The following is a 19,506-nucleotide window of genomic DNA, read 5'->3' as shown; positions in this document are numbered from 1 at the left end:
GATGTATAAAATTGCTAGACTGTCCTGATTGCCTATAACTATGCCTATCATGGCTGCACGAGGACACCTCAGTGACACTGAAAGACGTGATTATTGTGGTGGGTGCGGCAGGAGTTTCAGTGACCAAGACAGTACAACCTGTTAATTTTTTACAAGCAAAGTTGTCTACAGTGCTGTCAGCAAGGAACTCCACCAAGGAAACATCATCAGCGGAGAGCAACAGTAGGCAGCAATGCATACACCAGGTACGTGATATCTGTGTATTAATTGAAGTTCATGGCAAAACAGATGAGCAACTGTAGATCAACAGACTGCAAATCTCAACCAGTGGTGTGTGCAGCCAGTTTAATAAAAAATGTTCAGTCGAAAATTAGTGCAGGATATAACAGTCGGGTTGCAGTGCAGGACAGTGAAGGATATCATAGTCACACTGCAGTGCAGGTCAGTGCAGGATATAACAGTAGGGTTGCAGTGCAGGTCAGTGCAGGATATCATAGTCACACTGCAGTGCAGGTCAGTGCAGGATATAACAGTAGGGTTGCAGTGCAGGTCAGTGCAGGATATCATAGTCACACTGCAGTGCAGGTCAGTGCAGGATATAACAGTAGGGTTGCAGTGCAGGTCAGTGCAGGATATCATAGTCACACTGCAGTGCAGGTCAGTGCAGGATATAACAGTAGAGTTGCAGTGCATAAACTGCTCATCCTGTCGAGCAATGCACATCTGCAAGTGTTGCAAAGAGCACAGGCAATGGACTACCGAGTAAGAGAACATCAGATTAATCATCCTTCACTTTGTTCTCAACAAATGTACGAGTGCACGTTTGGCCCCAACCTACCAGTAATGATGCTTGTTTCCAACAGCGAAGGTGGTTCTGTGATGCCGTGGTGCAATTCTTCTTGGCATGGTTTTGGTGCAGTCATTTCTCTGGAAAAGGTCAAATTATTTTGCCGATATCTACTTCATGGTACTGAGTGATCTTCTTTACATGTTGCAACATTTCGTTCCTGATGGACGAATGTTTTCCAGGATGACAATGCTCTGTCCACAAAGCACGTGTCACCCAACGGTTTGAGGAGTATGACCCTGACTTTATCCATGACTTTATCCATATGTCATGGCTCTCTCAGTCATCAGATCTGACGCCATTAGATCACTGGGATATTCTGGGACACCTGAAACAGCGTTTTCCACCACCAGGAACCAACATAAATAAACAGCTGCTGCTGCTGCTGCTGCTGATGATGATAGGTTAAGCAACTTTCTTGCGTAAGAACAATACAGCATCCCTCCTGCACAATCCTACGCAAACCCACGGTGCACACAGGAAGTACATGGCGGCCTAACACCCAAATAACTGACCTGACTTTCTCCATAAATCCTATGGTAATAGTACTGAGAATATTAAAGAACAAAAAATAAATTTTTATTTGGATTAGATTGCAAATAATATAATACAACACAGTCAAAAATTATTGTATATTAATACTTTCTATGTAAAAGTAAATTACTCAGTAATGAGGAAACAAAAATGGCACTTTCTTGACAGAATGCTTTTAATTCTTGGAACTGATATCAGTTTTAAACTTCCTGTTGAAACGCTTAAGATTGAAATGATTTTCAGAAGAGCTTCCTCCAAAGCTCACACTTTTTTTTTTTTTGCTTTGCAAACTATCTAAGTGTTGCAATGAAAGATAGACCTCAATGTAATCGTCAGTACCGAGACATATCGTAACATTAACGGCAGTTCCTGCCCTATGTATTCTTACTTCTCTACACATTTACAATGCATAAGTAACGGTGACAATGGACGACACGGTTTAAAGAGGAACTCCAGCTAAATTTTTAATTTATAAATCAACCCGCCTCCTTCCAACTGGGATAAACGCGTGACACTCACCTAATCATTGCTGTAGATACAGTTGCAATGATTGCTGTATACTTTCAAAGATCCCTAATGGGGTCGAGCTCTAGAGATCTGACCGTTACATACAAAAAAGGCAAAAGTGTGGTGGGTATACTGGGAACTGCTTAGTCCCTAGACATGGGGGTAAAGAGTTCTCCTTTAAGGGTTCATACGCATGCTTGAGTGCATACATGGTCTGTCAAGCATCCAGGAAAGCAATAGCATGCACTACTGTATAGATCAGTAGTCTATATTTTGAAATCACAACGAGCGCAGCTCAGCATGACTATATCATGGACACAAGCACATGGCACCCATGGGTGCCTACGATCAATCATATAGGGGTTAGATTTAGCCAACCTTCTAAAAAGAAAAAAAAGTGAAAGTGTTGCCCATAGCAACCAATCAGATTCTAGCTATCATTTATCTTGTACATTCTATAACATGATAGCTAGACTCTGATTGGCTGCTATGGGCAACACCTCCACTAAATCTACCCCATAGAGTTAGAAGTAAACCAAGTTGGAAGGTTCAATTTTGTACCTTGGCAAAACCATGTTTAACTGCAGAGGGGAAAACAGTTCTATTAGAGCTGAGAGGGGGCGTGTCCTAGGTCAACTCTTAATCACAGTGTAAAAATAAAGCTGCTCAGTATTTATGGATAACATTCAAAAGCAGGCTATATTTTTCTGCATGCAAAAAAAAGTAAAATACATTTGCCCCTCTGGCATCACAGCATGGTTCGTTCAGGTGAAAATGTGCACCAGTCAGTTGGATTTGTTGCTAACGCTGAATAAGGCCTTTAGTAGTGATGTCAAATGTTATCACTGAGGAGTATTAACTTTTGTCAGGTTTGCTCATTATCCCTTTAAACTGATATTACCTGACAGATGTTATTAGAATTACTAAGAAACTTCCATTTTATATAACTAATGGTTTTAGTTATATAAAAATACTTAAATACTTTTACTAACCTACAAGGCCATCAACAAAGCTGCAGCAACATACATCTTCTCTCTTGTCTCAAAATATCTCCCAACTCAACAACTCCGTTCTGCACAAGATATGCGTCTCTCATCCACCCTTATCACATCCTCCCATTCCCGGGTTACAGGACTTTTTTCGGGCTGCACCCACTCTATGGAATTCTCTCCCTCGCACAATAAGACTCTCCTCTGGTCTACAAACTTTCAAACGTTCTCTCAAAACCCACCTCTTCAGACAAGCTTATAATATTCCTCAACCACCCTCTTAACCTCACTACCTTACCCTATTACCCGTTACACAATTTCACACAAGACAACTACCCCTGACCAACATTGCTATATATTTCCATATCTTATGGAATTCAGTTTCTACTTGTAGCTGAATATTTATTTGATCCCAATCTATGTTATGGTACACCTATCACAGGATAGTACATTTTTTTACATATTGTAATTTCTGTTCTTGTGAATCATGTGCCGGGGAGGCTACATTTAGTGTTGTCCATTGTTGGCTATTTAAGATTTAAGCGTTTTAAAAGCAAATCTGGATAATTCTGGCCACTGGTAAAAGCTTCTTCTACCAATATTCCAGCGGATCATACTATAGGGCATTTCAGGAGATTCTTCCACCGTTTTCCGCCCATAAGGTGCAGATTTAGTTGGCTCTCCACCCTTCCTGTCAAAAATCATTGAAGTTTGTTTTCTTCCTGTCATTGCACAAGCATTGAGTCTCTTTCAGATAGAAAACAAAGATTGTCCATGTTCCGCTGGTAGAAATTAGGAAACGCACTGGGCCCGATTCATCAAAGAACGTAAATGTCGATTCTGTGTGTACAATTCGCAAATTTGATCTGCGCATACCGAGAACTGAACTATACGCAAATAAACATAGCGGAGTTCAATTCATCTTCATACGCAAAGGATATTTACTGCAGTCTTCAATCTCAAGGAGGGAACCGGGCGGGGGAAGGGATGTTCACCCTTAGTCAGTGTACAGTAAGGGCGTGCCAAACTGGAGTGCACATAGCGACGTCCGACTCAAGCTTGGGGCATCCCAAACTTGTTTTTCTGCCGTATCTCTTGCTCCAGCTACAGGGCTAGTCTAAGTCCTGATCAGTAGTAATGACATTCTCATATCGTATGCATAATATAACATGTGTTCGCAATCAGGAACAACTGTAAAAATGTATTTTATGTTCAGGTGACATTAAGAACATCCAAATAAAAGTATTTCATGTAAAAAAAATATATAAATAAAAATATATATATATATATATATTTTTTTTTTTTTTTAACTGTTTTGTAACTGATGCCTATATTATTAACAGGTGACATTAATTGATTTTTCCCCCCCCTGCGCGTTCTTATGTTAATTTATATTCCACATAGGTCATACTTGCCAACATTGGCAAGTTGTTTTCCGGGAGGCAGGTGGGTGTGTGGGGGCGGGGTTCTAAGAATCACGTCATTAGCCCCACCCCCAAACTGTCATCAGTATTTGTAACCAATAAAAACAGGTGGTGGGGGCACAATGATGTATGCAAAACGTCACTAAGCCCCACCCACTCTGTTTAATTTAACAGAGCTAGCCGGGATCCGGGAGAATTGCCTGCTCTCCCGGGAGTCAGGGAGAGCAGGCAACTATGACATAGGTAATGATAATCCATCAGCGCACATAACTTCAAATCTGTTTCTTTCCCGAATTCCGTGCGTTTTAAAACACGCATGCTGTGCTCACTATGTCTTGATGAATCAGGCCCAATGTGCTTGTGAAGAAGCAGAAGGCCGATGTGAGGAGTTTGGCGGACAGCGTGATTATTGAAAGAAGATAAAGGGGTGGAGGACACATTTTTAGAAGTGTTTGTTGCTGTGTCGAGGGGCACACAGTCATTTTCACTGCATGAGAGGACCTGCATGTTACCCGTACTTGACTCCTTTTTTTGGTATGTCCAGGAGACTCCTGAATTTCAAGGAGTCCTCCCAGACTCCCGGGAGAGAAGGACACTTTCTTGGATCCCGTATCGCTTTCATGTGAAGTGGACGGGGCCTTGATAGTGGAATTTGTGAGGATACAATACGGGTCCTCTAGCAGAGAGGAGGTCCAAAAGTATTCCGCTATAGCTCTACACTCTTGTAGGATAGGACTGTTCTCTGATACTCAGGATGCCTTTTGAGCCTTCCAACTGTACTTTTAGAGTAAAGTGCATTTTTTTTCTACCAATACAATAAAAACAGTCAAACACAGAAAGGTGACACATAGTATAAAGGCAGACCCGCTGTTTCCTCACTCTCACAATTAATGTCAGAGAGAAATGTAAACTAAAGTATTGATATTAAAGTATTAGTAGGCTGGACACTGAAGTGCTGTTTTTACTGGAAGGGACACGTGTCACAATGTATAATGTAAGGACGTAATTTGCATAATTGTGCTGCAGGGGGGCGGGCCTATGTCGAAGTCAGTAAATTGGATAAAGTCATTTCAATTAAAGTCCAGCAAACTTGGTTGTCTTTGTCTGAAAAGATGCGTACGGTAGGCTACGGCGTACAAGGGCACGCTACGGCGTGAAAGGGCGTACGCATCCACTACACGTGGCAGCAACAGTAATTGGTCTTTTACCATACATTCGCACAAACACGCATACTTATAAAATAGTACACATTATTGGTAGTTGCAACACATAGTCAGTTATGTCGAAATATAGTAGTATTTATATGTTATATCAGAGTTACATGCATATTAGCGAAATACACGGAACGGGTTAAAGGAATAACATCATGAGTGGTATCATAATGAACCTTGTTACATATTCTACTGTTTGGTGCACTCTGCGAGGGAATCGCAGAGTGCATACGCAAGTTATGAATGATAGGGAATTATGAACTACTTAAGACTAAGGAATTCTGGCGGGAAGAGCAGAGCATACCCCCTGCAGAGATGACCCCCTCCTTTGGATTCCTTAGGATGAACCAGCCAATGATTGACGACCCCTTGGACATTCCTGAGACCCGGACCAATAGATGCAAGCCATACCATCTTCATTGTATTACTGTATTTGATTGTGTATATAAGCAGCAGCTTGTGATCCAGAGTGCAGACATCTTGTCCCCAGACCTCAGGATTGAATGACTGCACTGGATCCAGAGCGCCTGCGATAAGTAACGGCTGTATTTACTATTACTTCGCTAGAGCATATTTTTCCACTTATTGCGAATAAATCTTTGTGCGTTGGAAACACAAATCGAGGTTCGACAATCGTTATTGGTTAGCGACAATACGCACATAACACCTATATGATGCAAGTACCACCCACCCCCGCATCTAGTGGAGGAGAGGTCGGAATAGTTAGCAATTATGATTAAAATAATGATCATATTCAATAATTATTGCTAAATTGACCTTGGAACACTGCATGATTCTCAGCAATTAAGCTCTGCAATTAGATATGATATATTTTATCACATGGTTGTCCATCCCGTTATAAATGCCCACCACGGTTTGGTAGTGGCAACTAATTATTCCTCCATTTTGTGTAACAATTTGTCCACAAGGGGGCACTGTTCAATTAGAGTCTATGGATGATATTTGAGGTACCAGAGAAAACATACTGTGGACATATAAATTCATGTGACAAGTGTGCTGTGCATGCATTATGGTTACCACGCTAACCACATGCACGACAGTCTAAAAATACAGCAGTGCAAGTGCAGGTTCCTTGTGCACACACACTTTTGTATGTGCAACACACAAATTGCATCCAGTAACCGCAGCAAAAAACATAGTGCACTATGGTGAAATATAATTGTTTTTGTCAAAGCTGGATTTTGTTCTCATGCTACATAGGCTGTGCCACACCTAAGAGCAATATGCAAGTTATTTTATTATATTATTTTCAAATTTAGTCTGGAACAGATTACTGACCCGGAACAGCTTGAATTCTTCTTGCATGGATGGAGGTGCTGGAAACATTCGTAGAGCTTCTGGTCCATGGTGACATGATAGAATTACGCTGCAGGTTTATTAGACACATATTTATGCTCCAAATCCACCACTTCCTAATGACATACTTGCCAACTCTCCCGGAATGTCCGGGTGACTCACGGATTCCGGGTAGGTCTTCCCGACTCCCGGGAGAGTATGGCAGCCTCCCGTATCTGCCCACTTCCTAGTGAACTAGGTAGAATTAAATCCAAAATGCAGTGACCTCATCCCTCGCTGTAAATTGATGCGTTTGCAGAATTACGTTACGGGGGCGGGGTCAAAATTACACGATTTGTTGAGGCCCGCCCCCTGCATGCCCACCACCCACCGACAGCTCCCAGACGCCAACTTCAAAAAGTTGGCAAGTATGCCTAATGGTGCTCTGTTGGATTGAGATCTGGTGACTGTGGAGGCCATTGGAGTACATTCAACACACAACTCATTGTCTTGTGCGTTAAACCAGCTTGTAATGACGTGTGCTTTGTGACACAGCGCATTATCCTACTGGAAGTAACCATTAGATGACTGTGGTTGTAACGGGATGAAAATGGTCAGGTAGGCTCTGCCATTTAAACAATGCTTAACTGGTATTAAGGGGTCTAATGTGTTCCAAGAGAACATTCCACTACACCACCACCACCACCAGCAGCCTGTACTGTTGACTCAAAGTAGGACGGATCCACGGATTCATGTTGCTTAAACCAAATTCTGACCTACCATCTGCATGTCACTTCAGAATTCAAGATCTGTCAGACCAGGTGATGATTTTGGTGAGTTTGTGCCCAATGTAGCCTCAGATTCCTGTTCTTAGCTGGCAGGAGTAGAACCTGGTGTGGTCTTCTGCAATTGTAGCGCAGTGGAGTCAGAGATGCTTCTCTGCTTACCACTTATGGAACTCACCTGGAACCATTCTGGCCATTTTCCTCTGACCTCTCTCATTAAATAGGCATTTATACCCACAGAACTACGGCTCACTGGATGTTTATTTCATTTTGCGCGCCATTCTCTGTAAGCTCTAGAGAATGATATGCATGAAAACCCAGTTTCTGAGATACTCAAACCATCCTATCCGGCACCGACAATCATTCCACGGTCAAAGTCTCTTAGATCACATTTCTTCCACATTCTGGTGTTTGGTCTGGACTGAACCTCTTGTTCATGCCTGCATGCGTTGCTGCCACGTGATTGGCTCATTAGATATTTGCATTAACGGGCAAATGTACAGGCATACCTAATAAAATGGCCACTGAGTATAGCTTTCCATGGATTTACAGCATACATGTTCAACTAATGTGTCTTCATATCTTTTGTAAACTGCTCCGTTTTGCATGAGAGGTAACATTTAAAATGAGGTAACATTTCTAAAGTTTTTTGGGACATACGCACAAAAAAATTGTTACATTTTCCCAAAACAATTATAGCATTTTATTATGTATCGGAACTTCTGCAGCAAGTCCGCAGTTTTTTGTTTTGTTTTGAGTATTTGTCGGTTTTCAAAATATGACATTATGCTATGTCTTTATTGTGTGTATTTTTCATTAAATTGACGCAAGAAATGTTTGTGTGTTTGTTTTAAAAACCTCCATTAAAAACTTTTTTAAAGCTTAACATATCACATTAAATAGGAACTTCTGAAATTAACTGCTATGAACAATTATTTTGGTGCACACTAGCAATGCCCAAATTACAAATTTACACTTACAACCAAGGCGGTTTAATATTCAGAAAACATTTGTGAATTTACAACAAAACTTTCTCTTTTTGTTAATTTCTTTAGTACGCAACTCTTGTAAAATCGTCTGTCCCAGTATGTGTATTTGTGCGCTATGTATAAAAATATTTTTGCGAAAAGCTGTCTATCTGAAAACTGGAAAGAAATAAAAGTAAATAATTACTGCTGTCCGTGAGACTATCATACATATAAATCAGGTAGCATTTTCATTTTCAAGTCACAGTGAGGAGCACTGCAAAACAATTTATTGCATTCCCTTATAAAGTAACTGCGAGGAGAACTGCAAAATAATTTATCGAGTGCCAAAGGCAGTGTGGGGTAATTTTAAAAATGTAATTTACCATATTTTAGGCATGGAACTCCAAATGATTGAAAAAACGTTATTCGGAAAATTCCAAGTCCCAATCCCTCCGAATAATAGATTACTGTATACAGCTGGAGAACGTCTCTTATATTAATAATGTGATATGACAACCCCTGAAGTTTGGTAGACGAGCCGGAATGTGCCACAATATCCCTGTATGAAAGTTGCAGATTTTCCTTCCTCTCCCATAGTGCTTCACTGGTCATAGGACAGTGGTAAGGGATAATTCCACCAAACTTGAGAACTCCATGCCGGTTGAAATAATAATTGTCACGAAAGTGGACTTATCTGTAGTCCGGTGTTCACGCAGGCCAGACGCCCCTACTTCCTGCACAGGATCCCAAGTAACTAATCTTTTCAAACAGGGTTTAACTTATTATATTACACCAAAAACTGAATTTATAGGTATGGATGGAAAAATATCTTATAAGCACATATGACACTCAATCCATGTGTACTCTATATATACTACTTATATTACGCACAAATGGAACTCCCTATTATGAAATCGTGGCATTCTACTTAAGAGATATATTTAGTATTATACTATTATACCAAATGAAAGGTGCGTGTAATGCATACCTGTTTCCCTATGGATTGCTGGGGATTTGTGATTACAAATTATCCAGGGGTGGAGCCCATCCATACAGGAGCTAATTCCTAAGAATCCGTTCCAGTGCTTTCAATGTCTCTCTTTCTGGCAGCCTCCGTGGGAATGCATATAAAAAGGGTAACTTAATCTCTCAAAGGATGTTGATTACAGAGAGAGTACTTTAAGGAACACTGATTTTCTGCCCCATTAACCACTACATGACATATGTCAAAAGAGGGGAAAAAGAGTCACATGGTGGGCTCTATAAAACACATTCCGATCCACTCATGTTTTTCCTCGTGCTCACCTCAGAACTCCTAACACTTTTTTTTTTTTTTTTACCTGATTTAACCTTTGTTGTTTTTTTTTATAAACATTCCATAAAACGCCGTTCAGGAAGTCTCTATCTGCAAATCTTCCTCTTGTAATCTGAGATATCGGATACCTTGCTGTTCTTTGCAGGCGTCTTCTCACCTCAATAACCTTGTCTAGTGTCAGAAGAGGTGATTGAACGCGGCAGATTTTCATTCACAAACTAGGCTGAAATTAGGCAAAGGGCTTTAACTAATTAAATCATAGACAGGGATTGTGAGCTGCTGCCGGCTACAAAAAAAACAACCCTGAGTGGATGTTTATGTATAAATGTCAGTAAGAACTGATCTTTTTCCTTAAAGAGGGCCTATATCTGTGTTTTGTTATCTACAATACTGAGCAACGCTCTGACCCTCCCCAATCAGCCCCCTGATCCACATCAGTATTTCCATCTGGTGTAGAGTGCTGACTTGGAGCAGGGTGGTGGGAGTGGCCATAATTAGCATGCTGACCAGGCTGTTTTACATATTATCCAGATCAATTACCATGCTAAACAGCCTGATTATCATGGTAATTATCAAAGCATAGGTGTTTGCCCTCAAAAGAACAGTGATGCCAGATAATGATCCTATCAAAAGGATCATTATCAGGCATGATGGCCTTTATTGACCTGTGTGTACAACAGTCATCTTCCAACTTTACAAAGAGGCCTAATCTGGCCCCTCCGACAGACCCGGCAGCCATATCACGTCTGATATGTAGCCAAATTGAACCATGAACCTTTCCTGATTTTAGAAACAGAAATATGGCAATATTACTTCTAACATTGAAATTCCCTAAATAATTGAAGCATATCCTGCTGGTAATTACTTAATTGACAATAGTTACATAATTTATCACCAACTATTCCGCTTTTCTAGCCTACGTGATTAAAAAAAGGATAGAAATACTGGTATTTTTCCCCAGAAAAGGAGGCAACCCTACATGCACTGTACTTCTTTGCAAAGGAAGTGATTGGTTTCAGAGTTTAGTGGTTGTAAAAGATGACGTTCTATACACATTGAAGGGTTTTGTGCTCCAAAGTGAAGAAGCGGCCTACAGAAATACATCACAGAGCCGTGGTGTAGTGCGATATATAGAAAGCAGACATAAAAGGTGATACCAACATAGACATCAAACTGTGACGAAGATGAAGAAGATGAAAACAGTGATAGGAGCAAGGAAGTGAATGTTCTGTGATAGGAAACAGAGATTTGGTCAACAGTGAAGCAAACGGTAGAGGCAGAAAAAAAAAGGGCAACAGTAAAGGGGGTGAGGGATAGGATGTTGATGTAAGTTTGTAGAGAGTTTGTTGATAACAAAAAAAAAACAAATATGGCCTTTTCTTATCTGTCCAAGGTGTTCCTGCCCACTTTATCTATCGACCAAATTAAAATTCCGGTGCCCACCTTGACGTCATAGGAAGTGGAAGGGGCTATTCTGTCCTCTACTGGTGAACAAGCAGCAGGCACAGTACTACTTGCTATTTAATCCTAGAATTTTTTTTGCAGAGGTCATGCAACTGAGGCTGTTCATACCATCTGGTAACTAGCTCCCATTCATGCCAGAAGTCCTATTTGCAGTAAGCACATAACAAAATCGTATTCTCTAATATCATTATGGCTGACTGATATCATAATCCTGGCCAAAATACTGTCCTTGCATATCCATTATTAGCGCTGATAAAACAGGTTGTTCAATGGGCAAATTAACATACATCAGGTCTTTGCCAACCTCACATTCTCATATGACACAGTTGGCACCAGGGTGCCCTTTGACTCCATCCAGTGGCACTGTGCACCGCATTTATTACTTGCATGGCTGGAGAAATTAATTTCACTAAATGGATCCAGCTCCTGTACAGTTCCTCTCTGGCTTGTGCAAATGGTTGGGCATAGGTTTATATCCGGTTGGAGAGGGGAACCTGGCATCCCCATTACTATACACTATAGCCATGGAGAATCTGGAGCCCATTTTGCACAATGACCTGAGAATAGCAGGTCTGAGGGGGTGCCTTTTTCAGAAGAAATCGCTGTATATGAGGATGGCATAACCAGATTTCTGAAGGACCTAGGTCCTTCCCTTGCCAAAGCACTAGAAGTCATGACTGAGTTTGATAGTTACTCTGAAGGAAAAATAACTTGGTCAAAGTCTTTTGTTCTATTGATGGAAACATTTGCAACCACCCCTCTTCCACGTTTCATGGTCTAACTGAGCAAGCAAGAGCCTAAATCGGGCCGTGGTGAAGGCATAAGGTATGAATACACGTTTCTAAGAATAGCTTTAATATCCATTAATTAATTATTCACAGGGTTAAACTGTGGTATGAGCACCTATTTTGCTGGTTAATGTTTTGGGAAAGTGATTTTGAAATGGCGTAGAAAAAGCCTGCAGCCAATCAGAGCATTAGAATGTTCACAGTTGTACAATAGCCTGTAGCCAATCAGAGCATTAGAATGTTCACAGTTGTACAATAGCCTGTAGCCAATCAGAGCATTAGAATGTTCACAGTTGTACAATAGCCTGTAGCCAATCAGAGCATTAGAATGTTCACAGTTGTACAATAGCCTGTAGCCAATCAGAGCATTAGAATGTTCATAGAAACTGCAAACTGCCACAGAGACAGCTGCAAAATATGTGCAGGGAACATATGACATTTTGAAATTGTTAAACATTAGTTCTTTAGGCCTCTCACACATAAGAGGTTGAAAAACAACACCAGTTAAAGCATGAAAAATACCTTATTTTTATAAAGCCTTAAAGCCTCCCTGCAGCATAGTGCATTATGTACATAAGAAACATTTTCCTAGAACTTCACTGTACTTACAGAACATTAACACTTCTGAACGCTGCAGGTACTCTGGTGCAGGGAAAAATTCTTGTCAAAAAATATGTATGTTCATGTACTGATCCGTTGTAATAATGCCTGTGTGTATGAGGCTCTGCTCTATATTTAAATTTCACTTATTTTCCCCACAACGATACATGTACTGCAGTGATCCATGTTTAATAGGGTTACCCAAGATATAGCCAGAGACACCTTGTGAACGTCTTCACCAGCGGGGACTACCACAGGCGTTGGCATGGCTGTAGACTTTAACAGACAGGGATAAGTCTATCAATACAATAATCTGTATCAGCCACATCATCGCTTGTGCTATATACACCGATCAGCCACAACATTAAAACCACCTGCCTAATACTGTGTAGGACTCCTTGTGCCGCCAAAACAGCTCTGACTCGTCCAAGACCTCAAAAGGTGTCCTGTGGGGTCTAGCACCAAGATGTCAATAGCAAATCCAACAAGTCCTGAAAGTTGTGAGGTGGGGCCTCCAGGGCTCTGATTTGTTTTTCCAAAACATTCCACAGCTGCTCAATCAGATTGAGATCTGGGGAATTTGGAGGCCAAGTCAACACCTTGGACTCTTTGTCATGTTCCTCAAACCATTCCTGAACAATTTTTACAGTGTGGCAGGGCGCATTATCCGCCGACATGAAGGGATGTACTTGGTCTGCATCAATGTGTAGGTAGGTGGTAAAAGTAGCATCCACATGAATGCCAGGACCCAATGTTTCCCAGCAGAACACTGACTAGAGCATTGCACTGCTTCTGACCGCTTACCTTCTTCCCATAATGCATCCTGGTGCCATCTCTTCTCTAGGTAAACGATGCACACGCACCCATCCGTCCACATGATGTAAAAGAAAATTCATCAAACCAGGCCACCTTCTTCCATTGTTCCATGGTCCAGTTCTGACACTCACGTGCCCATAGTAGGCACTTTCGGAGGTGGACCAGGTTAATTATGGGCACTCTGACTGGTCTGCAGCTACGCAGCCCCATATGCAGCAATGTGTGTAATGACACCTTTCTATCATAGTCAGCAATAACCTTTTCAGCAATTTGTGCTACAGTACAGTAGGAATTGGACCAGATGGGCTAGGCCTTCGCTCCCCAAGCACATCAATGAGTCTTGGGCTCCTGTCGCGGGTTCACCGACTGTCCTACCTAAGACCACTTTGGGTAAGTACAAACCACTGCATACTGTGAACACCCCACAAGACCTGCTGTTTTGGAGATGTTCTGACCCAGTCGTCCAGCCATCACAACTTGGCCCTTGACAAAGCCACCCAGATCCTTATACTTGACCATTTTTACGGCTTCCAACACATCAACTAAAAGAAATTACTACTCACTTACTGACAAAAATATATACCACAGCTTGACAGGTACCATTGTAACGAGAACATTAATGTTATTCACTTGTCAGTGGTTTCAATGTTGTGGTTGATCAGTGTATATAGAGGAGCAAAAATGATTCTGTACTTTGTGAAATTGAGAAAAGTTTGATGACCTGGGCTTTTCCCAGTGAAACGTCAAAGTATAGATTTGAAATGTATAAAGTACATACCAGTTATGTCTATTAAATAATGAGACTGATTAAATAACTCACCTTTATTTATTGGTATTACAAATGTAGTGTTTGTCCCCTTCAATATACCCATTTGCACTAATACATACTAATACTTATACTAGTACTAATACTAATACAGTAGTCTTGTTTTCCCACTGGTCGAGGGCATGGAGCAAATCAATTTCTGTCACTTGTTTCAACAGATCTGCCGTTTTCTTCTTTACAGCCTCAACTGACTCAAAATGTGTCCCTATAAGCACCTATTTAACTTTTGGGAAAAGATAAAAATCGCAAGTTGCGCAACCGGGCGAATATAGAGGATGTTCAAGTGTAGTAATGTGTTTGTAGGTCAAACACTGCTTCACAGAAAGTGCTGTGTGAGCAGGCGCATTGTCCTGGTGAAGAAAGAAACCATTTTCATCATCATCATTTATTTATATAGCGCCAACATATTCCGTAGCGCTTTACAATTGGGGACAAACATAGTAAACTAATAAACAAACTTGGGAAAACAGACAAAGAGGTGAGAAGGCCGCTGCTCGCAAGCTTACAGTTGCGGCCGTTTCTTTCTGACTCTTTCTCTCAGCTTTTTTAAAACTTCCTTATAATAATGCTGATTAGCTGTTGTGCCTTCTGGCACCCATTCTTCCAAAATAACCCAATTAGCATTGCTTTGAATCTTGACTTGCTTTGACAAGCTTTTTTCATTCTTGGTGATGACGGTGTTTTCCAGTGCACTGACTGTGTTTTGGTTTCAGGATCGTACTGGAAGATCCAGGTCTCATCACAAGTGATTACTTTATAAAACAGGTTTGGATCTGTGTCATTCTGTTGGTGTTTTGTGCAATTTTACTAAAAATTTCAAATGGACACGTTCTACTTTTAAACTTAGCATTTTTCGGCACTCTACAGAAAACACAACCAAATTAAATGGCGACTCACAATCAACTGAACGTCATAGAGTGTTGCAACTTGTCATGCAGGTTCAAGGTTACTACGTATGCAGTTATAACTGGTTCTGATTGCTTTGTTTACTAAGTGGAATCACAGTCTCGTTATTTAATAGACATACCTCGTAAGTACAATATCATACCTTCCAACATTTAAAATAACAAAACAATAACAAAAACAGTCTTTTCTGTTTGAAATAATAGAAGTAATATTATGAATATTTAATTAAACTGAACATTGATCCTCTCTCGGTATACAGACGGGAACAATACAACATCATATATACACATTGATCCTACCTTAGCAGGTCTGATTTATTCAGCTGTCCGGTGACAATATAACTTAAAATTAAGGCCTGTAAAAGTTGTGGCATTCTCAGTCAAAAGGTAGACATTTTCCGTATCCAATTGTCTACGTTCTGGAATCTCATGCGAGTTTCACGAGTCAACAATGGTACTATATTGGAAGAACTTTCTATGTTAGATTATAGTACTATCCTCTCATTATGTTTCTTGGTCTGTACAGACAGCATTCAAGTAAAATGTTTTTCAGATATTTAAGCCATATTACATATATCGATCTGCTCCAGTTTGTCTCCATTCAGAGCTGATATATAAGTAAGGTTTAATCTGTAATGTTGTTTTGTAACAAGTGATCACTTATTACTGTTCAAACTCCAGCGAGTGTCTTTGTGACCACTGTGAAACTGAACTTCAGTTGCTGAATATTTCTTTCACTATCAAGCAGTCTTTAGGGGGTCGAGACCATTTCTGAACCACAGTGGAATCCTCTTCCATGTGAACGGATTTCTGGGATAAAAAACTGACTGCGCCCATGTCTGTCTATTTCTTGGTCTTTATCCAATCAAAAAACATATCCCAAGCACCTATGTTTTTTACTTGGTTCATTTCATGTATTCTTCGAATTGTAATTGATTGAAGATAGCTGAAAATGAACAAATATTTTTTTTTTTTAGTATATTGACAAACTTTTTTCTAGAACAAAAAATAAAATCTCTCATATAGATAAAGCATATTAAGATAGCCATTCATTGGGACCTAACAGCCAATGAAGTATGCCAAGGAATACCCTGTACCTCTAGAAACTGCTATATTAAAATGCAGAGAAACGCGTATGGTTATTTTACATTGGGATGTTGCTGATTCAATTATCAAGGAGAGAGTGGTACCTACAGTGAATTGGATAAAAGGACATTTATTATACGGATTTATTCCTGTCTTTCGGCATTCCTGCTCTACATTTATAGGAAGTATGTTTATGACCAGTATTTGATTAGACAGATGATCCCAATCCTCACTAGAGATACAGAGCCTGAGAATGAAGATCCATAATACAGGAGCTGGAGAACCACATGGATTTTTTTGAGAAGTGCCAGATATGTGAATTAACATGCCCGTCTCATCTACACACTTCCAACAGAGATCCAATACATAGCTATAGTATTGTCTACAAAGTAGCCTGCAATGTGCTTTCTGCAATCTTATAATTATGGAACGTTGGTGGGACAATGTAATTTGGTTGTATAAGGGATGTTTGATTTGATAGTCAGAATTCCTTAAAAAAAAAAAAAATTAGGTGTATTTCTGGATCCTCTCCACCAGAGGTGAATTTTTTTTTATATATACATCCACGGGTCCTACATATGGGTCATAGATCACTCTCAGTGATCATAGTGTGACTAGGGAGAGCTGGGATGTAAAGTGGATCAGCCTGGTGATCAAGCACTCTCTAATGGCTGGCCATACCTCTCTGGTCCCTATTTGGGCCCTTACCATTGCATTCCCCATATGGGCCATTCATGCCCAGCCCGACACTGGTTGTAATGCAGCTTAAATATCTTCCAACCATCTGATATCTAGTGGTGTTCCTGCCATATGGCATAGTGAAGAGTTTGCAAACAATAGGAGTTGATACTTGAGGGTAATTATGTATAATTATTTTAAATTAAATACATCCTTCATATTTTGCCCAGGTCACATCCATATGACCTGAACTGTTACCAGCTTATATGATCACTCGCTGCCGTTCCTCAACCTGTTGCCTCCTTAAACAGAGGCAGGAGCGGTGATGCCAGTGCTTAGAATTACTTCCAAACAGCTTGACCTCTCATAAATATACAGGATGTGTGGTGAGCAGCCAATTGCTTTATGCATCAATCTGTTTATTTTATAACCTGAGTTAAACTTCAGGCTACATAGGTGTCCCGTTTTTTCATTGAAAAATAATAAGAAATCTAGGACTGTTTAATTCAATGAATGAAATCAAGCTCAGCACAAAGTTGCACAGAAATGTTCCCCTTTACACCTTTCTATAGATGATCCTGTTTCCTCCCCTAGCTACTACTATGAAAAATAAAAGTCCTTCGTTAATCATATCTGGCTACTTGGATACGTAAGATAGTATACACGGCTACATCAGAAGGACTACGACTTTCTAGTCCGTTGGAAGAAATGCAAAGCAGCTCCAAGCAATTTTAAAATAAAACTTTTATGATCCAATTGTTTATAATTTCGTAGCATCCCACAAACATTTCAACTTCTAACTATAGTTGTCAGCCTTAAAGGACTTTGTAACAATTACTGCTATGTTCCAGATACCCACGCGTTTTAGACTACAGCTACTTTTTGGCAGAGGGTTTGTTGGACCTCTTAAGTTAACCCTTTATTTAAAATAGGGTGACTCAAGAATTGATAAAGCAGCTCAAATGGTATCTACCCAAATATGTATCTACCCAAATATGAATTACATATGTATTACCAGATTCAATTTATCATATTAGCTATTCAAACCATATCATTGACAATAAATGCACTTCTATAATTATTTAAAGGAAAGGTATATTCCACATATACTATTATGTAATTATGTATTTTACAAAACTCATAGCTGAATGTGGCAATTTTTTGGTAGAAAATATATTATTACTATTGTTTTATTTTAATACTTCTCATGTTTCAGTCACAGCAGAGCCGTAACTTAGAATTGTAGTGCCCTGGGTGAGAAAGACAAATGCCGCCCCCCTAGCCCTCAATTTTAACCAAATTAACCTAAAATATTCCTAAATTGCGCCCCCCTGCAGCGTTGCACCCTGGGGGTCGCCCCTGTCGTACAGCCATAGTTACGGCCCTGAGTCACAGACTAAACCTTGTCTTGTGGCCTCAGAACTTAAACATTTCTCAAGCCCGTAAAGTGAGATAAATATTTCAAATTTGAACTAGAATTATAGCAACCAATAGGCACATAGCTTCCATCAGTCCAGTGTAGGTTAGACCATGAAAGCAAATGTCTAATTGGTTGCTATGGTTTCAGCGCAAATTTGCAAAATTGCTACCTCTAATAAGTTCCCATGTATTGTGCAGTAATGATTTTAATTTAAGAATGAAAAAAATGCTAGTGTACTCCCTCCCCAAATCATCTCTTTTTCTCTCTCACGCTCTCTCCAACTATCCTCACAGCACTGGGGTCATGAGTTCGATTCCCGATCATGGCTTTATCTGTGTGGAGTTTGTATGTTCTCTCCGTGTTTGCGTGGGTTTCCTCCGGGTGCTCTGGTTTCCTCCCAAAACTCCAAAACTATAATGGTAGTTTAATTGGCTGCTATCAAATTGACCCTAGTCTGTCTGTCTGTGTGTTAGGGAATTTAGATTTTCAGCTCCAATGGGGCAGGGACTGATGTAAGTGAGTTCTCTGTACAGCGCTGAGGAATCAGTGGCGCTATAAAAATAAATGGATTATTATGATATATCTTTTTGCTAGACAGTTTGGGATGGTTTATAGCATAACAGGGAGCTCTCTAGAGTGGGGTCTTCTTGCTGTATTGAAAACCGGCACAAGATTTGTTCAACTAGGAGGCTAGTGCCTCTGTATGTAGGGGCAGCCAAAAAACAAGGTTCCCCCCACCTCCCTGGGTTCCAACACCTCTACTCACAACTTTATTATATAAATGAAAAATCATCTTTTCTTCTTTCTTAATGGAAGGTAGTCCAAATGGACAATAACTCGAAATCCCAAAAATCACCATTAAGAAAAAAAAGTAACAAAAAAAATACATACATAAATAAATGTAAATAGAATTATATATATATATATATATATATATATATATATATATATATATATATATATATAGTTATAGTCAGGAGGAACTTTGAACTCTCATTCACTGGTCGATTACTACCGGCCAGTTTGGGAATACACTTGTGAACAGCA

At 40.1% G+C, this 19,506-nt stretch overlaps 1 protein-coding gene across 1 annotated transcript in view; it reads right to left on the bottom strand.

The window, feature by feature from the left end:
- CCND2 (cyclin D2) overlaps window positions 1-19,506 on the bottom strand; it is a 484,289-nt gene that overhangs the window by 410,150 nt on the left and 54,633 nt on the right. The window contains exon 2 of the mRNA XM_075210201.1: window positions 15,576-16,221. The gene's annotated coding sequence lies outside the window, so the exon portion shown is untranslated. The remainder of the gene's footprint in view (window positions 1-15,575; window positions 16,222-19,506) is intronic.

The sequence above is a fragment of the Mixophyes fleayi genome, chromosome 4 (genome assembly GCF_038048845.1).
Source record: "Mixophyes fleayi isolate aMixFle1 chromosome 4, aMixFle1.hap1, whole genome shotgun sequence".
Classification (NCBI taxonomy): Eukaryota; Metazoa; Chordata; class Amphibia; order Anura; family Limnodynastidae; genus Mixophyes; species Mixophyes fleayi.
Note: the sequence above shows the minus strand (reverse complement) of the source record. Positions and strands in the feature narration are given on the sequence as shown.